A 23,400-nucleotide genomic window follows, 5' to 3' on the forward strand; every position below is an offset into this window, starting at 1 on the left:
TCATTTTGTTGGTTGTTGGGGGGGGATCTTGGAGGGCTGGTGGCCTGGCGGTTGGGAGCTTGGGCCGGTGGCTGATAGGTCGCTGGTTCGGATCCCTGTTTTTGATCTTGTGGGATATCTGTCGACGTGCCCTTAAGCAGGGCGTTGACCCTGGTTGCTTCTGTGGGTCGCTCCGGATGGGAGTCTGTTAGATGACTGAATGTAATGTAAATGTTGAGCGGCTTCACTGCAGGTAGATTGTATTTTTTAATACCCCCCCCAAAAAAACAAAGAAAACAAACAAACATTACACTTTGGATGGTGTATAAATACACCCTGTCACAACAACGATACAGGCATCCTTCCTAACTCAGTTGCCGGAAAGGAAGGAAAACACTCAGGGATCACCATGAGGCCAATGGTGACTTTAAAACAGTTACAGAGTTTAATGGCTGTGATAGGACAAAACTGAGGATGGATTAACAACATTGTACTGTAGTTTCTCCACAATACTAACCTAATTGACAGAGTTAAAAGAAGGAAGCCTGTACAGAATAAAAATATACCAAAACATGCATCCTGTTGCCAACAACGCACTAAAATAGTAATACTTTTTAAAAATGTGGCAAAGCAATTCACTTTTTCTCCTGAATATTTTCAAGCGTAGTGGTGGCTGCATCAGGCAAAATCCTAGAGGAAAACCTTGTTCAGTCTGCTTTCCACAAGTAACTGGAAAACAAATTCACATTTCAGTAGGACAGTAACCTAAAACACAAGCCCAAATATACACTGGAGTTGCTTAATGTACCAAGAAGACAGTGAATGTTCCTGAGTGGCCGAGTTACAGTTATGACTTAAATCTAATTGAAAATATATGGCAAGAACTGAAAATGGTTGTCCAGCTAAGATCAACAACCAATTTGACAGGGCTTGAAGAATTTTGAAAAGAATAATAGGCAAATGTTGCACAATCCAGGTGTGGAAAGCTCTTAGAGGCTTACCCAAAAAGACTCACAGCTGTAATCGCTGCCAAATGTGTTTCTACAAAGTATTGACTCAGGGGTGTGAAAACTTATGTAAATTAGACATTACTGTATTTAAATTTCTATACATTTGCAAAAATTTATAAAAACTTGTTTTTGTTTTGTCATTAGGGGGTGTGTAGGTGGGTGAAAAAATGTAATATTTAATCAATTTTGAATTCAAGCTCTAACGCAACAAAATGGGGAATAAGTCAAGGGGTATAAATACCTTCTGAAGGCACTGCAGTAATTCAATACACAGGTTCCTTAGGCCTACCTCATACAGACCAGATCAAATTTTATTTGTCACGTGCTCCGAATACAACAGGTGTAGACCTTACTGTGAAATGCTTAACCAACAATGCAGTTCAAGAAATAGAGTTAAGAAAATATTTACTAAATAAACTAAAGTAAACAAAATAAAGTAACACAAGAAAATTACATAATAACGAGTCAATGTGCGGGGTACAGGTTAATCGAGCTAATTTGTTCATGTTGGTAGAGGTAAAGTGACTATGCATAGATAATAAGCAGCGGGTAGCAGGAGTGTAAAAACAAAGGGGGGGGGGTCAATGTAAATAGTCCGGATGGCCATTTCATGAATTGTTCAGCAGTCTTAAGGCTTGGTGTTAGAAGCTGTTAAGAAGCCTTTTGGAACTAGACTTGACGCTCTGGTACAGCTTGCCGTGCGGTAGCAGAGAGAACAGTCTATGACTTGGATAACTGGAGTCTTTGACAATTTTTTGGGCCTTTCTCTGACTGACAAGTAAATAGGTCCTGGATGGCAGGAAGCTTGGCCCCAGTCATGCACTAGGCAGTACGCACTACCCTATGTAGCGCCTTACAGTCAGATGCCGAGCAGTTGCCATACAGGGCGGGGATGCAACCGATCAGGATGCTCTCGATGGTGCAGCTGTAGAACTTTTTGAGGATCTGGGGACCCATGCCAAATCTTTTCAGTCTCCTGAGGGGGAAAAGGTGTTGTTGTGCCCTCTTCACAACTCTCTTGGTATGTTTAGACCATGATAGTTCGTTGGTGGTGTGGACACCAAGGAACTTGAAACCCTCGACCCACTCCACTTCAGCCCAGTCGATGTTAATGGGGGCCTGTTCGGCTCTCCTTTTCCTATAGTCCACAATCAGCTCCTTTGTCTTGCTCACATTGAGGGAGGGAGAGGTTGTTGTCCTGGCACCACACTGCCAGGTCTCTCACCTTCTCCATATAGGCTGTCTCATCGTTGTCGGTGATCAGGCCTACCACTGTTGTGTTGTCAGCAAACTTAATGATGGTGTTGGAGTCGTGCTTGGCCACGCAGTTGTGGGTGAACAGGGAGTACAGGAGGGGACTAAGCATGCACCCTGAGGGGCCCCAGCCCATCAGGAAGTCCAGGTTCCAGTTGCAAAGGGAAGTCCCAGGGTCCTTAGCTTAGTGATAAGCTTTGTGGGCACTATGGTGTTGAACGCTGAGCTGTAGTCAATTTACAGCGTTCTCACATAGGTCACCGGCAACCTGTTTTAGCTGAAAAACGTATAGCTTTTCATTGCTTTTGTTTAGGTGGTGTCAGAGGTGTAACTGCATTAGAGCTGTCAAATCCATGAGCGGCTGTCACTAAAACCATCCCTATATCAAACCCGCATTAGAAGTTCAGAGCAAGAAAGTGTAGGCTATATAGAAATAATGACACTCAAATTTAAAATAAATAAGCTAAATAATTTTGATTTATATCAGCCTATTCGAGGTGTAGATTACCTCACACATTCCAGTGTTCGAACTTGTAATGTGGCTGAATGATATTTCTACTAATGCGACTTGGTGCATCCAATTGTGGATTTGACCTCCGACACCCCTAAACAAAAGCAATAAAAAGCTACGCGTTTGTTTTGCTAACGTAGGTTACCACTGATGTGATTCAACCCTGGCCTCAGTCCTAATCATGATTCTTTTCAAAATTACAGGAATGTTGAAGTTCATTTCTAAAAACCACATTTTTGGGAATCAATAGGTTTGCCTTTTTCTTCCACTTATAGTCAAATAATAATGAATTGACTGTAAGTGGAAGAAAGAGGCAAACCATGCCAACAGAACAATCTGTCCACAGGCCTTATTGAAGTTGCAGTAAGGCCTGCGTCCAGTAGATGGAGTCATTTTCCTTGTGTGTGAAATTGATGTTCACTGGCCCTAACCAATGATTATCTTCATCATGTACCCTAACCCTACAATCCATGTACACTGACATAACTTTATAATTCATGTTCACACCTCCTAGGGCTCCGAATGATGAGTCAAGTAGAAAAGTAGGTAGCGGAACAGGCCTATACCATCAGGATCTAAGTGAGGATCTTAACTGAGTGGGGGTGTGAAGGAGTGTAGCGGCACTCTCAGTGTGTTCATGTCTCAACAACTCTTACCTAAGAGAGCTTGGAGGTCATTCAGAAATAGGTGTGTGGTTCTTCCGTCCACAAATCAATAACAGAGTTCTTCTACAAGTAGTTATAAAACAAACTTTGAGGCATCCTCATGATTTGTACTTTACAGTGTAGAATACAGCTTTGTATGTATTGATTAAGACAACACTCTTCAGTGAACATTTATTCAGAGTGCTTAGGAGAAAGTGCATTACTGAATGTAATTACAATATAAAATCAACAGGGGGCAATATTGGGTAACACTTCTTTTTAAGGGGTCCTTATTACCGTGTAATTAAATGTGTAATTACACGGTAATGACTATTGTAGTGAATCGTAATAACTCATATTTACATTGTAATAACATGTAAATGTTGGTAATTACATTCTGTAATTACAGAGGTGTAACAACAAATGCTTGCTACCATGCTTGTTACAAATGGCCAAGTTTCCACTAAAATCACCAATTTAGTGTTTAGTTTCTTCTCAGTTGCATCTGATTCAGTAATAACTGTCACAAGGTTGTAATCTTTTGTGGACAGATGCACTGGGTGCTACTTACTGGGGTCTACCATACGGGTGTCATCCCAGATTATAATAGAAAAATTACTTATAATTAATGTGTATGTTGCCCATTATGACAACCTGAACATCCGTGCCATACAAGTGAGAGGATAAACACAGATGTACACCACAAAGTACATGTAATATATGCAAAAGTACAATGTAATTACTAGGTGTTGCACAGGATTTAGAGAGTTAAAATGAAGTGTACCCATTCTGACAATCTAATAGTTCGCTTCTGAAAGCGCCATCCAAGTGAGAAAATAAACACACTAATACACCACCGACTGCCCGCCGTGCAGCATTGTGGACAACGACTCCCATTGTTAGGGCGGAGAGACATGTATCTTGTTAGTATATCAATAATCTTGGCTAGCTAGCTAGCAAACATTAGCTAACTACCTATGCTAAATCATACACCAGAATTCATGTATCCAAAAAAGCTAAACAAATTGCATGGAAAATTTACTTTCTCTCTCCTGTGTTGATGTTTTTGATCTACCACACTTTGTTTCTTTTGCAGCAATCTTTCATGTCTGGATTTTGCACACTGACCTTTTTGACCACATTCTTTGCACGCTGTTGCATGACCTCAGTGTCACCACATGTGGATAGGTACGAGGTCATCGTTATTTCGAGCATGTTGCGCAGATTGGCAGATCTTGACATGATGCCTTAATTCCTGGGATAAATAAATAATTGCAACAATGCATCCTACACAAAAGTGAGAATGTTCCTCAACAGTGAAACCCTTGCAAGGTTGCATGATGGAATAACAGTTGGTCTTATGACTATTTTAAGTGCATCTATAGTATTATTCTACAAAGCTTAATAGGCTGACAATTTGACAAGCACGAATGACTCTCACAATTTTAACCATAACTTTTTATTAACGTGTCTATACATGTTTAATTGAGTGTTAATCAAAGTATTTTTTATATTTGAGATTATTCAAAGTAGTCACCCTTTGCCTTGATGACAGCTTTTCACACTCTTGGCATTCACACATATGCTAAACTTTGACTGGTACTGTATGTTTATTAATAATGTAACTTGTAATAACCAGGAGTTTGTGGATAGATTACATTTTCCTCTTGTCCCATGTCGGCCACTTGATTATGTTTGCCTGTCTCTTCAAATGGTGTAGGCTAGAGACAGGGTTTTTACTGAAGAACACTCAATGATAAAGCCACCTCATTATAAAGCCAGACTGTTGCACTTAACGGGATAGTGTGACGCTAATTTATAGTTATTGCTGCTTTTATAAATATGGATTGTTTTATTTCAAAATAACATATAACATACTGGAGAGAATTGACTGCAGTGGAATTGCAAGCCGAAAGTGACTACATAAGACATTTTCCTCCAAAGTCATGACTTTTTCTTTTTTTTTTCAGATGACCTCCTGAAAGTAAACTGCGAATAAAAAGAAGTTAAAATACATTTACATACATTCTGTTATATTACGTTCCAATACCAGGAGGGTCCACTTTAATGTGAGAATTATATCATACATTAATACTGTATTTCTTTAGACATAACATGTCCAGAATAATTAGATTTGCTCTGTCTTTGTTGTATCACTCAAGGAGAATCCATGATAGACAATTTGTTATTTCTTAATATCCATTTGAAATGTATGTTTAAAATTAAAGTCGTTAATTTGAGCCGTAATGTGCTCTTCTTAACCTTTTACTGCAGTGGGCTAAATCATTTCAAGAGTGGGCAGATGGCCATGGTTTCATTGCCAGGAATTGATGTCTATGGATGTCCAAATAACAACCTCTTGAGAACATTTTGCAGATTCGTAGAATTATGTTTTTAAAGAATTATAGGTGGATTACAAAGCAATCCAGTTTTTGTTTCCAGAGATATGAGGATAAGATTTTGGTGATGCTACACTTTTTGTAATAATGAAGCAGAATATGTTAATGTCAGTTTAAAAAAGTTTTTTTTTTTGAAGACAGTCACAACTGTCTCATCTTGCTGTGCAATTACAGATGCCTCCCAGAGGAAGTCTGTCTGGCATACAGTGAGGGAAAAAAGTATTTGATCCCCTGCTGATTTTGTACGTTTGCCAACTGACAAAGAAATGATCAGTCTATAATTTTAATGGTAGGTTTATTTGAACAGTGAGAGACAGAATAACAACAAAAAAATCCAGAAAAACACATGTCAAAAATGTTATAAAATGATTTGCATTTTAATGAGGGAAATAAGTATTTCACCCCTCTGCAAAACATGACTTAGTACTTGGTGGCAAAACCCTTGTTGGCAATCACAGAGGTCAGACGTTTCTTGTAGTTGGCCACCAGGTTTGCACACATCTCAGGAGGGATTTTGTCCCACTCCTCTTTGCAGATCTTCTCCAAGTCATTAAGGTTTCGAGGCTGACGTTTCGCAACTCGAACCTTCAGCTCCCTCCACAGATTTTCTATGGGATTAAGGTCTGGAGACTGGCTAGGCCACTCCAGGACCTTAATGTGCTTCTTCTTGAGCCACTCCTTTGTTGCCTTGGCCGTGGGTTTTGGAATACCCATCCACAACCCATTTTCAATGCCCTGGCTGAGGGAAGGAGGTTCTCACGCAAGATTTCATTTCATTTCATTTTAGTCATTTAGCAGACGCTCTTATCCAGAGCGACTTACAGTAGTGAATGCATACATTTCATACATTTTTTTTTTCTGTACATGGCCCCGTCCATCGGACGATGTGGTGAAGTTGTCCTGTCCCCTTAGCAGAAAAACACCCCCAAAGCATAATGTTTCCACCTCCATGTTTGACGGTGGGGATGGTGTTCTTGGGGTCATAGGCAGCATTCCTCCTCCTCCAAACATGGCGAGTTGAGTTCATGCCAAAGAGCTCCATTTTGGTCTCATCTGACCGCAACACTTTCAACCAGTTGTCCTCTGAATCATTCAGATGTTCATTGGCAAACTTCAGACGGGCATGTATATGTGCTTTCTTGAGCAGGGGGACCTTGCGGGCGCTGCAGGATTTCAGTCCTTCACGGCGTAGTGTGTTACCAATTGTTTTCTTGGTGACTATGGTCCCAGCAGCCTTGAGATCATTGACAAGATCCTCCCGTGTAGTTATGGGCTGATTCCTCACCGTTCTCATGATCATTGCAACTCCACGAGGTGAGGTCTTGTATGGAGCCCCAGGCCGAGGGAGATTGACAGTTCTTTTGTGTTTCTTCCATTTGCGAATAATCGCACCAACTGTTGTCACCTTCTCACCAAGCTGCTTGGCGATGGTCTTGTAGCCCATTCCAGCCTTGTGTAGGTCTACAATCTTGTCGCTGACATCCTTGGAGAGCTCTTTGGTCTTGGCCATGGTGGAGAGTTTGGAATCTGATTGATTCATTACTTCTGTGGACAGGTGTCTTTTATACAGGTAACAAGCTGAGATTAGGAGCACTCCCTTTAAGAGTGTGCTCCTAATCTCAGCTCGTTACCTGTATAAAAGACACCTGGGAGCCAGAAATCTTTCTGATTGAGAGGGGGTCAAATACTTATTTCCCTCATTAAAATGCAAATCAATTTATAACATTTTTGACGTGTTTTTCTGGATGTTTTTGTTGTTATTCTGTATTTTATTTTAACTTTTTCCCCCCCATAGTATTCAATCAAATTCAATCATTTCAATTTCATACAATGTCAGTATCCCTTTCCCACACCCTCCCTAATTCCCTTCCCACTCATACAAAATTGATCTATAAAAAAAATATTAAGGTAAAGTTTAAAATATAGGTGAAGAGAGTAAGACGCTTTGTACCCTGGAAGGTTTAGCTCTGAAAAATCAACAACAAAGCAAAAATAAATAAATAATAAGACCAAACACTGTTATGCAATAAATATTACAACAAGCCAGTATTTGTTTATGAGCACATAAAAAACACATTTAGTGAATATATTATAAGTCATAAGGTATTACAATTATGGCTTCAATACTTGACAGTTCGCTGTCCATTGTTTAAGTGAACATAGTCGTGCAGCCCAATAATACATCTTATTATGAGGTAGTCCAAGACATCCAGCTTTATATGTTAAGTGCAATGCAGTCACTATGACTCTTGAGGTATTTCCATTCCAAATAAAATTGGAAAGTCGGCCATTTTATTTTTTTAAAGATGGATAAAATTGAAACTGGCAAGGCCAGGAAAAAACACATAAACCTTGGTAATACTACACTATACAGTGCCTACGTTACAGCCTTATTCTAAAATGGATTAAATAAATTAAATCCTCAGAAATCTACACACAATACCCCATAATGACAAAGCGAAAACAAATTTATGAAAATAAAAAACAGAAATACCTTATTTACATAAGTATTCAAACCTTGAGATGTTTCTACAACTTGATTGGAGTCCACCTGTGGTGATATGCAACTTTTCAGGGAAGAACCAATATACACAGGCAGTTAGGAAAGCTAAAGCTAGCTTTTTCAAACAGAAATTTGCATCCTGTACTACAAACTCGAAAAAGTTCTGGGACACTGTAAAGTCCATGGAGAATTAGAGCACCTCCTCCCAGCTGCCCACTGCACTAAAGCTAGGAAACACTGTCACTACCGATAAATCCACAATAATTGAGAATTTCAATAAGCATTTTTCTACGGCTGGCCATGCTTTCCACCTGGCTACCCCTACCCGGTCAACAGCCCTGCGCTCCCCACAGCAACTCGCCCAAACCTCCCCCACTTCTCCTTCACCCAAATCCAGATAGCTGATGTTCTGAAAGAGCTGCAAAATCTGGACCCCTACAAATCAGCCGGGCTAGACAATCTGGACCTTCTCTTTCTAAAATGATCTGCCGAAATTGTTGCAAGCCCTATTACCAGCCTGTTCAACCTCTCTTTCATATCATCTGAGATTCCCATAGATTGGAAAGCTGCCGCGATCATCCCCCTCTTCAAAGGGGGAGACACTCTAGACCCAAACTGCTACAGACCTATATCTATTCTACCCTGCCTTTCTAAGGTCTTTGAAAGCCAAGTTAACAAACAGATTACCGACCATTTCGAATCTCACCGTACCTTCTCCGCTACGCAATCTGGTTTCAGAGCTGGTCATGGGTGCACCTTAGCCACACTCAAGGTCCTAAATGATATCATAACCGCCATCGATAAAAGACAGTACTGTGCAGCCGTATTCATCGACCAATTCAATTCAATTCTCGGTCCCTCTTTACTCTGTATACATCAATGATGTCGCTCTTGCTGCTGGTGATTCTCTGATCCACCTCTACGCAGACGACACCATTCTGTATACCTCTGGCCCTTTTTTGGACACTGTGTTAACTAACCTCCAGATGAGCTTCAATGCCATACAACTCTCCTTCCATGGCCTCCAACTGCTCTTAAATGCAAGTAAAACTAAATGCATGCTCTTCAACCAATTGCTGCCCGCACCTGCCTGCCCGTCCAGCATCACTACTCTGAATGGTTCTGACTTAGAATATGTGGACAACTACAAATACCTAGGTGTCTGTTTAAACTGTAAACTCTCCTTCCAGACTCACATTAAACATCTCCAATCCAAATTTAAATCTAGAATCAGCTTCCTATTTTGCAACAAAGCATCCTTCACTCATGCTGCCAAACATACCCTCATAAAACTGACCATCCTACCGATCCTCGACTTCGGCGATGTCATTTACAAAATAGCCTCCAACACTCTACTCAACAAATTGGATGAACTCTGAGAAGTAGTTGGTGAACCAGGCGAGGCAGTCATTTGAGAAGCCAAGGCTGTTGAGTCTTCCGATAAGAATGCGGTGATTGACAGAGTCAAAAGCCTTGGCCAGGTCGATGAAGACGGCTGCACAGTACTGTCTTTTATCGATGGCGGTTATGATATCGTTTAGGACCTTGAGCGTGGCTGAGGTGCACCCATGACCAGCTCGGAAACCAGATTGCATAGCGGAGAAGGTACGGTGGGATTTGAATATAAGGTCCATATAAGGTCTGTATAAGGTCCAACTGTTGACAGTGCATGTCAGAGCAAAAACCAAGCTATGAGGTCGAAGGAATTGTCCGTAGAGATCTGAGACAGGATTGTGTCGAGACAGAGATCTGGGAAAGGGTACCAAAACAAATCCTGCAGCATTGAAGGTCCCCAAGAACACAGTGGCCTCCATCATTCTTAAATGGAGGAAGTTTGGAACCACCAAGACTCTTCCAAGAGCTGGTTACCAAGCCAAACTGAGCAATTGGGGAGTAGGGCCTTGGTCAGGGAGGTGACCAAGGACCCTATAGTCACTCTGACAGATCTACAGAGTTCCTCTGTTGAGATGGGAGAACCTTTCCTGAAAGACAACCATTTCTGTAGCACTCCACCAATCAGGTCTTTATGGTAGTGGCCAGATGGAAACCACCCCTCAGTGAAAGGCACATTACAGCCTGCTTGGACTTTGCCAAAAGGCAGCTAAAGGACTCTCAGATCACGAGAAACAAGATTCTCTGGTCTGATGAAACCCAGATTGAACTCTTTGGCCTGAATGCCAAGCGTCACGTCTGGAGGAAACATGACACCATCCCTACAGTGATGCATGGTGGTGGCAGCATCATGCTGTGGGGATGTTTTCAGTGGCAGGGACTGGGAGACTAGTCAGGATTGAGAGATCCTTGAAGAAAACCTGCTCCAGAGCACTCAGGATCTCAGACTGGGGCAAAGGTCCACCTTCCAACAAATTATTTTCTACAGTACCATTAGCCTGTAATCTTAATCTAGATTTACCTTGTGAAATCCTGGGAAAGGATTTCAGGATTGTATCTATCTCAATTAGTTTGATAGAACCCAAAGTTTGGAAACACCTACTCATTCAAGGGTTTTTCTTTATTTTGACTATTTTCTACAATGTAGAATAATATTGAATACATCAAAACTATGAATTAACACATATGGAATCATGTAGTAACCAAAAATGTGTTGAACAAATCAAAATATATTTTAGATTTTACGTTCTTGAAGGTAGCCACCCATTGCCTTGATGACAGCTTTACACACTCTTGGTATTCTCTCAACCAGCTTCCTGAGGAATGTTTTTCCAACAGTCTTGATATTGTTCCAACATATGCTGAGCACTTGTTCTTTGCTTTTCCTTCACTCTGCGGTCCAACTCATCCCAAACCATCTCAATTGGGTTGAGGTCAGGTGATTGTGGAGGCCAGGTCATCTGATGCAGCACTTCATCACTCTTCTTCTTTGTCAAATAAACCTTACTGTCACGGTTGTCGTAGGAAGAGGCGGACCAAAGTGCAGCGTGAAACTATGCGATACATAAACAATAAACTGAAGAGTTGAGAGAATGCCAAGAGTGTGCAAAGCTGTCATCAAGGTAAAGGATGTCTACTTTGAAGAATGTCAAATATAAAATATATTTTGATTTGTTTAAAACTTTTTTGGTTATAACATGATTCCATATGTGTTATTTCATAGATTTGATGTCTTCACTATTATTCTACAATGTATAAAATAGTTAAAATAAAGAAAAACCTGGAATGAGTAGGTGTGTCCAAACTTTTAACTGCTACTGTAAGTCAACAAGGTTGTCTGGTCATGTTGAATTCAGCAAGTCCGTCAATATTTGACCATGGTTTTCATTTTATTGAATATATTTTTTGCTTTGAGATACCCAATAGGGACAACATTATCCAAAGATGTAAGACTAGAGAGTCATGTAAGCCTAGTTCTAAAAGCATTGTATATAAGCTGCCAGAGAGAAAACATACCGTATAATATCATATCTTTACAAGATGAAAGCTGGTGATGATAACTAACTGCTCTCAAAGTAAATCCTCTTTATCACAGACAGCATGGTACATGTTTTATGACTTAATATACAGTCACCTACAAAAATGTTGCCACCCTTGATAAAGATGATGTAACGGTTGTCGTGAGAGAGAGTAGACCAAGGTGCAGCGGAGTTAGTGTTCATCATTGAATATTTAATAGACGAAAGAACACTATACAAAAATAAGAAAACCGACAGCCAAACAGTCCTGTCAGGTGCAAAACACTAACAGACACAATTACCCACAAAACCCCAACGGAAAAACAGGCACTAACGTGTGACTCCCAATCAGCAACAACACTCTACAGCTGTGCCTGATTGGAAGCCACATGGCCAAAATCAATTAAACAAACCAACATAGAAAAATGCACATAGAACGCCCACCCAATGTAACACCCTGGCCTAACCAGCATAAAGAACAAAAACCCCTCTCTATGGCCAGGGCGTTACAGATGAGCAAAAAAGACTGTATAAAATATACAACCCAAATAACGAGCTATGTTGTATTAAAAAATACAAATACATCTTGTTGCCTTTGCCAGGAGGCTGAAACTTGGCGGTAAGTGGATCTTCCAGCAAGACAATGACCCCAATCACACATCAAATTCCACAAATAAATTGTTAATTGACCCCATTGAAAACCTGTGGTTTGAATTGAATAGGGCAGTCTGTAAGCGCAGACTGAAATATATCAAGGATCTGGAAAGATTCTGGAGGAATAGTTTAAGATCCCCTCCAATCTTCAATCTCATAAAGCGTTGTAGAAAAAGGCTAAGTGCCGTTTTCCTCGCATGGGGAGGGTGCACAAAGTTTTGAAAACTGGTGGCAATAGTTTTGACACCTATCTTTTTGAGAGTTTTGTTTATTGTCTGAGCAATTGTATTAGAATGAAATTATAAAAATAAAAAAACGTTGTATTTGTATGATTTATTTTATACGGTGTTTTTTGCTCAGCTTTATCAAGGGTTTACCAATCATTTTGGAGGTGACTGTATGTCCGGACAGAATTCAAATGAAGATGTTTGGGCTACTACATGCATAATCAAGAATATCTTGAAATGTGAAAGAATAATGAGAATGAAAAAGGGTAGTAGGAACACAATTACAATTCTCTTGAAGGTCTTGTTTTTGGGCTTTGTTAAAATTAACATGTTTGGGCTACCACATGCATATTCAAATATATCTTGAAATGTGAAAGAATAATGAGGATGAAAGAGGGTAGAAGGAACACAATAATTATTCACAGGCATTTGTGTGTGTGTGAGGGGGATTGTTTGGATGCCGATAGGGTTCAATTAATTTTAACTGACCCCTTTTCTCTATCAATTACGTTCCACATTAAGAATGCACTCAACAGAGAAAATAAGGGCTGTTGCAGATAGAAACTGTGGATAAGTCTGCCTGTCTGTGTTGTTTGGGCATCTTTACTGTGATATTGTGTTCAATTATGTAAAACAATGGCTATCCCTTTGATAAGTGTAGACGTTTTGGTCTCCATAAACACACACAATATTATGTAAACCAACGGCTATCCACTTGATAAGTGTATAGGTTTTGGCCTCCATGAACGCACACAATATTATGTAAACCAATGGCTATCTACTTGATGAGTGTATTTTATTTATTTATTTCACCATAATTTAACCAGGTAGGCTAGTTGAGAATAAGTTCTCATTTATAACTGCGACCTGGCCAAGATAAAGCAAAGCAGTGCGACACAAACAACAAGACAGAGTTGCACATGGAATAAACAAACATACAATAGAGAAAGTATATATACAGTGTGTGCAAATGAGGTAGGATAAGGGGGGTGAGGCAATAAATTGGCCATAGTTGCGAAATTATTACAGTATGGCAAATTAAACACTGGAGTGAAAGATGTGCAGAAAATTAGTGTGCAAGTAGCGGTACTGGGGTGCAAAGGAGCAAAATAAATAAAATAAATAACAATATGGTGATGAGGTAGTTGGATGGGCTATTGACAGATTGGCTGTGTCCAGGTGCAGTGATCTGTGAGCTGCTCTGACAGCTGGTGCTTAAAGCTAGTGAGGGAGATATGAGTCTCCAGCTTCAGTGATTTTTGCAGTTCGTTCCAGTCGTTGGCAGCAGAGAACTGGAAGGAAAGGTGGCCGAAGGAGGAATTGGCTTTGGGGGTGACCAGTGAAATATACCTGCTGGAGAGCGTGCTATGGGTGGGTGCTGCTATGGTGACCAGTGAGGTGAGATAAGGTGGGGCTTTACCTAGCAATGACTTATAGATGACCTGGAGCCAGTGGGTTCTGCGACGGATATGAAGCGAGGGCCAGCCAACGAGAGCATACAGGTTTCAGTGGTGGGTAGTATATGGGCCTTTGGTGACAAAACGGATGGCACTGTGATAGACTGCATCCAGTTTGTTGAGTAGAGTGTTGGAGGCTATTTTATTGATGACATTGTCAAGGATCGGTAGGATGGTCAGTTTTAAGAGCGTATGTTTGGCAGCATGAGTGAAGGATGCTTTGTTGCGATATAGGAAGCCGATTCTAGATTTAATTTTGGATTGGAGATGCTTAATGTGAGTCTGGAAGGAGAGTTTACAGTCTAAACAGACACCTAGGTATTTGTAGTTGTCCACATATTCTAAGTCATAACCGTCCAGAGTAGTGATGCTGGACGGGCGGGCAGGTGTGGGCAGCGATCGGTTCAAGAGCATGCATTTAGTTTTGCTTTCATTTAAGAGCAGTTGGAGGCCACGGAAGGAGAGTTATATGGCATTGAAGCGCCGTCTGGAGGTTAGTTAACACAATGTCCAAAAAAGGGCCAGAAGTATACAGAATGGTGTCGTCTGTGAAAAGGTGGATCAAAGAATCCCCAGCAGCAAGAGCGACATCATTGATATATACAGAGAAAAGAATCTACCTGAGGATTGAACCCTGTGGCACCCCATAGAGACAGCCAGAGGTCCGGAAAACAGGCCCTCCGATTTGACACACTGAACTCTGTCAGAGATGTAGTTGGTGAACCAGGCAAGGCAGTAATTTGAGAAACAAAGGCTGTTGAGTCTGCCAATAAGAATATGGTGATTGACAGAGTCGAAAGCCTTGGCCAGGTCGAAGAAGACGGATGCACAGTATTGTCTCTTATCGATGGTGGTTATGGTATCGTTTAGGACCTTGAGCGTGGCTGAGGTGCACATGTGACCAGCTCGGAAACCAGATTGCATAGCAGAGAAGGTATGGTGGGATTCGAAATGGTCGGTAATCTGTTTGATAACTTGGCTTTCAAAGACCTTAGAAAGGCAAGGTAGGATAGATATAGGTCTGTAGCAGTTTGGGTCTAGAGTGTCTCCCCCTTTGAAGAGGGGGATGACCGCGGCAGCTTTCCAATCTATGTGAATCTCAGACGATACGAAAGAGAGGTTGAACAGGCTAGTAATAGGGGTTGCAACAATTTCAGCAGATAATTTTAGAAAGAGAAAGTCCAGATTGTCTAGCCCGGCTGATTTGTAGGGGTCCAGATTTTGCAGCTCTTTCAGAACATCAGCTATCTGGATTTGGGTGAAGGAGAAATGGGGCTTGGGCATGTTTCAGTGAGGGGTGCGTGGCTGTTGACTGGGGTAGGGGTAGCCAGGTGGAAAGCATGGCCAGCCATAGAAAAATGCTTATTGAAATTCTCAATTATCGCGGATTTATCAGTGGTGACAGTGTTTCCTAGCCTCAGTGCAGTGGGCAGCTGGGGGGAGGTGCTCTTACTCTCCATGGACTTTACAGTGTCCCAGAACTTTTTGGAGTTAGTGTTACAGGATGCAAATTTCGGTTTGAAAAAGGTAGCCTTTGCTTTCCTAACTGCCTGTGTATATTGGTTCCAAACTTCCCTGAAAAGTTGCATATCGCGGAGGCTATTCGATGCCAATGCAGTACGCCACAGGATGTTTTTGTGCTGGTCAAGGGCAGTCAGGTCTGGAGTGAACCAAGGGCTATATCTGTTCCTGGTTCTCAATTTTTTGAATGGGGCATGCTTATTTAAGATGGTGATGAAAACACTTTCAAAGAACAAACAGGCGTCCTCTACTGACGGAATGAGGTCAATATCCTTCCAGGATACCCGGGCCAGATCGATTAGAAAAGACTGCTCGCTGAAGTGTTTAGGGGGTGTTTGACAGAGATGAGGGATGGTCGCTTGACCGCAGACCCGTTACGGACGCAGGCAATGAGGCAGTGATCGCTGAGATCCTGGTTGAAGACAGCAGAGGTGTATTTGGAGGGCAGGTTGGTTAGGATGATATCTATGAGGGTACCCTTGTTTACGGATTTGGGGTTGTACCTGGTGGGTTCATTGATAGTTTGTGTGAGATTGAGAGCATCAAGCTTAGATTGTAGGATGGCCGGGGTGTTAAGCATGTCCCAGTTTAGGTCACCTAGCAGCACGAGCTCTGAAGATAGATGGGGGCAATCAATTCACATATGGTGTCCAGGGCACAGCTGGGGGCAGAAGGTGGTCTATAGAAAGTGGCAACGGTAAGAGACTTGTTTCTGGAGAGATGGATTTTTAAAAGTAGAAGCTCAAATTGTTTGGGCTCAGACCTGGATAGTAAGACAGAACTCTGCAGGCTATCCCTGCAGTAGATTGCAACTCTACCCCCTTTGGGAGTTCTATCTTGTCGGAAAATGTTATAGTTAGGGATGGAAATTTCAGGGTTTTTGGTGGTCTTCCTAAGCCAGGATTCAGACACGGCTAGGACATCCGGGTTGGCAGAGTGTGCTAGGGCAGTGAATAAAACAAACTTAAAATGCATGAAACCAAGGTTTTTACGGTTACAGAAGTCAACAAATGAGAGTGCCTGGGGAATGGGAGTGGAGCTAGGCACTGCAGGGCCTGGATTAACCTCCATATCACCAGAGGAACAGAGGAGGAGTAGGATAAGGGTACGGTTAAAGGCTAAAAGTACTGGACGTCTAGTACGTTCAGAACAGAGAGTAAAAGGAGCAGGTTTCTGTGCACGGGGGAATAGATTCAAGGCATAATATACAGACAAGGGTATGGTAGGATGTGAATACAGTGGGGGTAAACCTGTGCATATAGTGACAATGAAAGAGATATTGTCTCTAGAAATATCATTTAAACCAGGTGATGTCACCGCATGTGTGGGAGGTGGAACTAAAGTGTTAACTAAGGCGTATTGAGCAGGGCTAGAGGCTCTACAGTGAAATAAGGCAAGAATTACTAACCAAAACAGCAATGGACAAGGCATATTGACGTTAGGGAGAGGCATGTGTAGCCGAGTGATCATAGGAGTCCAGTGAGTGGCTTCAGGCAGCTAGCGGGCCGGGGCTAGCAAGCTAGCAGAAGAGCCTTTGAGGGACGTCGCGACGGAATGAAAGTCTGTTGTGGCCCCCTCGTGCAGTTACGTCGGCAGATGGATCAGCAGGGCTCCGTGTGGTAAACCAGGCCAATTGGCAAAATAGGTATAGTGGCCATAGAATTTGTCCAATGGGCCTCTTAAGCTAACAGTCCGATGTGCTCAAGACAGCTAGCGGGCTGCGGCTAGCAGGCTAGCGGGTGGGCATTCAGGGGACGTTGCAACAGAGGAGTCAGTTGAAAAATCCCCCTCGGGCAGAATTACGTTGGTAGTCCGGTCCAATTGGCGAAATAGGTATTGTAGCCCAAGGAGTGGCTGATGGGCCTCTTCAGCTAGCTGTGAGATGGGCCTAGCAGATGGGCCTAGCAATGGCTAACTGACTACTAGCTAGTAGCTAGCTTTTGATGGGGGTTCTGGTTCTTAAGTATAAAAAATAGCGGATCCGTACCACATTGGGTGAGGCGGTTTGCAGGAGAGTATGTTCAGTCCGTAGATGGAAAGTGATATTAAAATATATCCGAAGTATATACGAAAAAACAAGGAAAAGCGATATTTACACGGGACAGGACGGGACAAGACAAAACACATGTCCGACTGCTACACCATCTTGGAAAATTATAGGTTTTGGCCTTCATAAACACACACAATATTATGTAAACCAATGGCTATCCACTTGATAAGTGTGGAGGTTTTGGCCTCCATAAACATACAAAATATTGCAATTAACAATAATAGACAAACCCACTAATCCTATATACATTTCCATCCTGCTCCATGTCATGGAAGGCATTTCAAGGAAATTGTTTGTCTTGGACAAACATGCACACCTAATGAAACTTCAATAAGGCAACCTTGTCTTTAACTTGCACATCGCCACTCTGCCTGGGTTTCAAATAGGAATCAATGATTTCCAATCAAGGTTATCCCTGAAACAAGGCGTTGCACAACAAATCATTATTTCAGGCATGCAACACCTTCTCTCCAAACATTGATAGGATCAAATGAATGTATGGGTACATTCTACACATGGCTTTATACAAACATTTATAAACATTCAGGAATATCCCCCATATAGGTAGCCTAGCTGTTAGCGAGGAGAGCCAGCAACCGGAGGGTTGCCAGTTCGAATCCAGGGTCTGACTGGAAGAATCTGGCGGGAAGTGAGCTGGCAACCGGAGGGTTGCTGGTATCAAATCCTAAATACCATTGCCTGCCATTGTGCCTTTGAGCAAGGCACTTAACCCCTCACAACACGGGCTAGCGTGGCAGCCCCCTGCTCCAACCTCTCCAACCTGTACATGTATGTGTGACTTTCTGAGGGGTTAAGATAAAGTGGAAGTCAAATATCAGTTCGACCTTGGGTACAATTGACAAATAAATTAATCTTAATCTTAATATGTTACTTGAAATAAATTGAGGTGAAAACATTCAATACATGTTACTTTCTACCCTGCCATGGACGTTTTAGGGATAAAGACCATCCTTGAAAAGACATGAAAACATTCACCTAAATTGTTTCTCCGAGTTGGAGTGAAAGGAGTGTCATTCTTTTAATTGATGTTGCATTTTGTGTTTTTGTTTGTGCATGTACAGTACCTCCGTGTGCGTAATTAGGCATGGCTTAAAGGCTTTACATGTTTAACAGCTGAATCAAACATCCTCTTTTCAGTAATAACATTTCCGGCCATTCAACCTTTATGCACTGCATTCATTGAAATTCCAGGTGCTTTGCATCTAAACCAGTTCATTCTCTAAAAGGAATATGCAGCAAATACTGCCAATAGTCAGTGAATGCAACTGAGTCCGATGTGTGGAGATCTACAGTATGATATCTTGAGCAGGCTTACTGTAATATACTGTACATGTATAATGACTGCAGCAACTTGTGTTATCTGGAAATATGATACTATAAGAAATGTTTCCACTTGTGGACAAAGGCTGCAAAATGTTTGTGCTTTGTTAACATTATATAGAAAAATGCAAATATACTCTAAAAACAGCCATATTAGGGTGAATTAACTTTACTTTAAAGTTCTCACATCACCCTGCTCCTCCGCACACTCCACTGGCTTCCAGTTGAAGCTCGCATCTGCTACAAGACCATGGTGCTTGCCTACGGAGCTGTGAGGGGAACGGCACCTCCGTACCTTCAGGCTCTGATCAGTCCCTACACCCAAAGAAGGGCACTGCGTTCATCCACCTCTGGCCTGCTCGCCTCCCTACCTCTGCGGAAGCACAGTTCCCGCTCAGCCCAGTCAAAACTGTTTGCTGCTCTGGCACCCCAATGGTGGAACAAGCTCCCTCACGACGCCAGGACAGCGGAGTCAATCACCACCTTCCGGAGACACCTGAAACCCCACCTCTAAGGAATACCTGGGATAGGATTAAGTAACCCTTCTACCCCCCCCCCCCCCCCCCCCAAAAAAGATATAGATGTACTATTGTAAAGTGGTTGTTCCACTGGATATCATAAGGTGAATGCACCAATTTGTAAGTCGCTCTGGATAAGAGCGTCTGCTAAATGACGTAAATGTAATGTAAATGATATGTATGATTAGGGAAGTCAAGAGTTGTTTTGTGCCATGGTTAAGGGCTTATAGCGCCATAATCTAATTTCTGTAAAATGTAATTTTAGAAGGCTGAGCAGAAGAGAAATTATGCTGTTATTGAGACTTTGGCATCTCAAATGTCTATTCTTTAATCAAACTTTTCATTTTTTGAGATATTATACTCCATATAATTTCATTTTGTTTGTTGAGAAGTGCTAAAGCAAACACACTGTTAACATGGGGATGATGTAAACCTACATTATTCTGAACTTGTGAAAGTCTCTCTCCATGAACCCAATATGGCAATTGATAATTTTTTTAAATCTTGGAGCCAATTAGATCAACTATTATTCGAAATGATTAACACAGGTCGTTCACAAAGGTTTATTTGGAAGGGATGCAAAAGCAGCAATAATTTTGCTTTTATTACATATCTTACATCCTTCATCAGAAGTGAAAGCTCCTTGGTCCGTTATATCTTTCAACGCAGAAAAAGCTTTTGATTGACTAGAATGGTCATATCTTTGGTCGATTTTGGAACATATGGGACTTGGCTCCAATTTCATTAATATTATTAAAAGACTATATGCCAGTCCCCAAGTCATAGTAATAACAGGTAATACCTGCTCTCCTCCGTTCAGAATAAGTAGAAGTAGCAGGCGACCATCTCACCTCTGCTATTTTTATTGTCTCTTGGCCCAGGCAATTTGACAATCGAAAGAAATTACACCAATATCTCTCAATTTTACAGATCACGTCATCTCATTATACTCAGACAATATCTTACTTTATCTAGACAATGTATCTCAATCTCTCCCAAAAGCTTTGAAGATCAAATACAAATTTAGCTCTATCTTAAGTTATAAAATAAATCTAAATAACATGTTTTCCTGGGTGGAGAGGGGGAGCCATTTTTGTTTATTTCCCTTGCATACAAAATATAACAAAACTGTTGGTTTTTTTCTTCTTCTTTCGAGTGGCATATATGATAACTGAAACTTTTCTAAAAACCTGTTCTCGCTTTATCATTATGGGGTATTGTATGTAGATTGCAGAGGATTTTTTTTTAGTTCATTTTAGAATAAAGCTGTAACGTAATAAAATGTGGAAAAAGTCAAGGGGTCTGAATACTGTCCGAAGGCACTGTATGAATATATCTGAATGAATATGACTTAGACTGTTATACCTGTACCTGAACGTTATACCCAATCCCCCGCCCTCCCTGCACAAGTACCAGAGACCACCCCCACTTCTGAAAAAAATTACAAACTAAACAAAAAGTTATAAATAAATAAATAAAACATCTCAAATAAGGCATTTTATATTTTCATGTTCAGGACCACTTCACCATATCAGTCATGTATGAGCAATACGCATTTTAAGCAGACAAAATAATACTTAAAATGCCATATACAGTGCATTTGGAGAGTATCCAGACCCCTTGACTTTTTCCACATTTTTTTTATGTTGCAGTCTTATTCTAAAATGCATTAAATAAAACAAATCCTCATCAATCTACACACAATAAACCATAATGACGAAGAAAAAACTGGATTTTAGAATTTAAAAACATATATATATATATAATAAAAACAACAACATAAATACCTTATTTACATAAGCATTCAGACCCTTCATTATAATACTTGAAATTGAGCTCAGTTGCATCCTGTTCCCATTGATCGTCCTTGTGATGTTTCTACAACTTGATTGGAGTCCACCTGTGGTAAATTTAATTGATTGGACATGATTTGGAAAAGCACAAACCTGTCTTTATAAGGTCCCACAGTTGACAATGCATGTCAGAGCAAAAACCAAGCCATGAGGTCCAAGGAATTGTCCGTAGAGCTCTGAGACAGGATTGTGTTGAGGAACAGATCTGGGGAAAGGTACCAAAATATTTCTGCAGCATTGAAAATCCCCAAGAACACAGTGGCCTCCGTCATTCTTAAACGGAGGAAGTTTGGAACAACCAAGACTCTTCCTAGAGCTGGTTACCCAGCCAAACTGAGCAATTGGGGAGAAGGGCATTGGTCAGGGACCAAGGACCATATGGTCACTCTGACAGATGCACAGAGTTCCTCTGTGGAGATTTGGAACAACCAAAACAAAGAACAGAGAGATCCTTGATGAAAACCTGCTCCAAAGCTCTTGGGACCTCAGACTGGGGCGACGATTCACCTTCCAACAGGACAACAAACCTAAGCACACATCCAAGACAATGCAGGAATGGCTTCGGGACAAGTCTCTGAATGTCCTTGAGTGGACCAGCCAGTGCCCGGACTCGAACATCTCTGGAGAGACCTGAAAATAGCTGTGCAGCGACACTCCCCATCCAACCTGACAGATCTTGAGAGGATTTGCAGAGAAGAATGGGAGAAACTACCCAAATACAGGTGTGCCAAGCTTGTAGCGACATACCCAAGAGGACTTGAGGCTGTAATTGCTGCCTAAGGTGCTTCAACAAAGTACTGAGTAAAGGGTCTGAATACTTATGTAAATGTGATTTTTCCGTTTTTTTTTGTTTTATACATCTGCAGAAATTGCTAAAATCCTGTTTTTACTTTGTCATTACGGGGTATTGTGTGCAGATTGATGAGGAAAAATGTAAATGTCATCCGTTTTAGAATAAGGCTGTAAAGTAAGTCCAGGGGTCTGAATACTTAAAACAATGAAATAACACATATGGACTGTCTCAGGGTCCTTAACTTGGTGAGCTTGGAGGGCACTACTGTGTTGAACGCAGAAATAGCGAAACTGAGCCAGCTGCTCGAACAGAGTTCTTAGTCTGTTGTCATGGTTATCAGCACTATCTGGATATACAGGAACACATCTATATGATGAAATTAGAATGTTGACTGACAAATACAGTACAAGTCAAAAGTTTGGACACATCCACTCATTCAAGGTTTTTCTTTATTTTTACTATTTTCTACATTGTAAAATAATAGTGAAGAGATCAAAACTATGAAATAACACATATGGAATCATGTAGTAACCAAAAGCGTTAAACAAATCAAAATACATTTTATATTTGAGATTCTTCAAAGTAGCCACCCTTTGTATGGGGAATAAATGCATTTCAGACACGAAATGCCACATATTTGTTTAATAATTACAGACAGTGACCAAGGTACACAGGTACCAATCCCACTGCACAAAGGAAACACAGAACTAAACAGGTGGAGGCTGGGGTGTTGGCTGGGTACAAGAAAATGCAACCGCATACTATCTAGCAACCAACAGCTGTAGAGGTGGCAGAGAATGAGTGAGCAAAACTGATCAGCTAAATAGACAGGCATATTAAGGTAGGACGTCTTTGTAGAATATGATTAGTGCGATGATGACTGAAACCAATACTCGGGTTCCCTGTATTAACTAGCGCTGTGCTTACTGAATTATTAGCAATTTGAAGTAGAGCTAAAAAATAATTGGTCCTTGGGCATATTTGAAGTGCAATGAGCAGATGGTTGAGTGAATGTCAGGTTTCAAAGAAGCCAAGGAAAGCAACTTTGCCCCAGACAGTTGTGGGTTTTGCATTCCTCAACCCATTCAGTTATTGCCAATGCTTCTTGGCTTTTGTGACCTTGATGGACTCTCATCCAAGCTGCCCTTTTCAGCATATAGACCTAGTTCACTGCACCATTGCGTGGCCGCGGATGACTCCAACACCATCAATAAGTTTGCTGACACCGATGGTGATGAGACAGTCTATAGGGAGGATATCAGTGACCTAGCAGTGT

The sequence above is a fragment of the Salmo salar genome, chromosome ssa16 (assembly GCF_905237065.1).
Source record: "Salmo salar chromosome ssa16, Ssal_v3.1, whole genome shotgun sequence".
Taxonomy (NCBI): domain Eukaryota; kingdom Metazoa; phylum Chordata; class Actinopteri; order Salmoniformes; family Salmonidae; genus Salmo; species Salmo salar.